Genomic DNA, 2,240 nt, shown 5'->3' with positions numbered 1-2,240 from the left:
ATCAAATCTTTGTTTCAGGTGTCAAAGGAAAACCAAACAGCGTCTTTGCTTTGAAAGGTTCATCAGTGAATCTGAGCTGCTCGGCTCCACGTTCAGCTGCAGACATCAAATGGTACATTGTGAGCAAGAGTGATGCAGGATATGTTTATATTGATRTTTCTGCACATAAAAATYATRAAAMGTTMATAATTTCAGAAGATAGTTTCACTCTGACAATCAGAAATCTAACAGAGTGTGAGAGAAAACTTTACTGCTGTAGTGAAACTGTTCCTAAAGAGAAACCAGATGAAACCGACAGCTGTCAGCAGAACAGCATTCAGCTCCAGGTCACAGGTATGGAGACACATACAAAATATATTTGAGTTATTAAAAAATTGATTAGTATTAGTAATTGATTTGTATGTTTTTATCAACAATATCTCAGAGCTTCATGTAAARGTGTTTCCTGCCTCAGAGGGACAGAAAGTGACTCTGATGTGCTCAAGCAGCTGTTCTCTGACTGAAAGCCCTGCAGCCTTCATCTGGTACCAGAACGGAGAGTTCCTCTATGAGGACTGGTCCCCCTGGTACCAAGAGCTGGTCAGCAGTGACCAGGCAGTCAGATACTCCTGTGCTATCAAAGGCTACGAGGATCTCAGAGCTCCTGACGTCTCAGTGGGTCAGTGACCAAGATTAGTTTATTTTCTATCTCTTCTGGTCAGACACTTCCTGATCTCTGGTTCTGTTCAGATTCTGTCTCAGGGAGCTGCTTCAGTGTGACCTATGCTGGAGGCAGGATGTGTTCCTACAAATCAGAGAAACAGTCCTGCTCCATCACGTTTCCTACAGGTGATGACACAATCTGCTGGTTTTACATCTGCTCTAATTGCTCTAAAGTGACTATAGAAATATTAATACTTTCTTATCAACCTGTTCACACTATCTGCTTACAATCGTCTTTAAAATTCAATAATTTGTATTGTCAACATAAAAAGTAAATATTTKAAACATGTTCATTATRTCCCAACAGARGTTTGTGTTRAAAGGACAGAATCCAACAAAGACCATTTCAAGATGACCTGCAGCTCCAGCTGTTCTCTGACTGACAATAAAACTTCATTTCAGTTGTATAGAAACACAGAAAGTTATACACAGAAAGTTAATCAAAACATTCTAGTTCYCATCTCATCACCAGAGAGCTTCTTCTGTACAGTGAAGGATCATCATGATCTGCATTCTAATGAAGTTTGTGAGTATGAATGAATCTGTAGTATTGATATAATGATTATTGTAACATTTTTGTTTATTCAGAATCATTTTATGTTTTAATTTGAACAATAATTTTCATGTATCATTCTCTCATATTCAGGTGTTGATGGCAGCGACTGCTGGAGTGTGAGTTATGACAGCAGGAGAATCTGTGCCCTGAAAGGTTCATCAGTGAACATCTCCAGCAAATACTCACATCCTGAACACCAGCAGCCACAGACTAAACGCTGGTATAAAGTGAAGATACATACAAAGCTGGAAGAAGAAGAACTGATGGAGAATAAAGGAGATGYKAATTATCARGATGACATGAAGAACCAACACATCCTCAGATTAAACAACCTGGAGGAGAAAAACTCAGGAGAATACGAGTTCAGAATGAAAACAGAGCAACGGAWAYRGAAATYAATTGAATTWCCTGGAGTTACTCTGATAGTAACAGGTAAATATGATGATATTTTACATGTAATGGGTTCTCAGCTAAATGTGTTATTCTTACACTCCATTGTGAAAATGTTCATGTTACAAAATTTTAAATCTAAGTCTGGAATTATGTTTAGCTCAACATAACGTTTGTACATTTAATTAACATTTCATATCTTAAATATGASAATAATCCAGGGGTGGGCAACTCGAGTCTCCTGCAACTTTTAGATGTGTCTCAACTTCAACACACCTGAGTCRAATAATGAGGTCATTAGCAGGACTCTGGAGAACCTGCCTGCTCTTAGGAGGTGATTCAGCTGTGTTGGACCAGGGAGACATCTAAGAGCTGCAGGACACTGACCCTCCAGGACCAGGATTGCCCACCCCTGCAATAAACCATCCTGTAGCTGGAGGTAATTTATAATAAAATTACTAAACTACAGTTTAGTTACATCTTTTGAAGCCTGTTCTCATAGAACTACTTACTAACTTTTACTCATCTGTTCACTGATTAGTCCAACTGTCTTCCAGATCTCCTGGTGGATGTGCGACCTGCTGCAGAGGTC

At 38.9% G+C, this 2,240-nt stretch overlaps 1 long non-coding RNA gene across 1 annotated transcript; it reads left to right on the top strand.

Moving 5' to 3' along the window:
* Window positions 1-20: 20 nt before the first annotated feature.
* Window positions 21-822, top strand: LOC103461468 (uncharacterized). Its single transcript, XR_533118.1, has 3 exons — window positions 21-333; window positions 425-658; window positions 730-822. It is a non-coding gene; the product is annotated as an uncharacterized LOC103461468 (long non-coding RNA).
* The last annotated feature ends 1,418 nt before the right edge of the window (window positions 823-2,240 follow it).

Source organism: Poecilia reticulata, unplaced genomic scaffold, assembly GCF_000633615.1.
Source record: "Poecilia reticulata strain Guanapo unplaced genomic scaffold, Guppy_female_1.0+MT scaffold_1667, whole genome shotgun sequence".
Lineage (NCBI taxonomy): Eukaryota > Metazoa > Chordata > Actinopteri > Cyprinodontiformes > Poeciliidae > Poecilia > Poecilia reticulata.
This window is presented reverse-complemented; position numbering and strand designations above follow the sequence as displayed.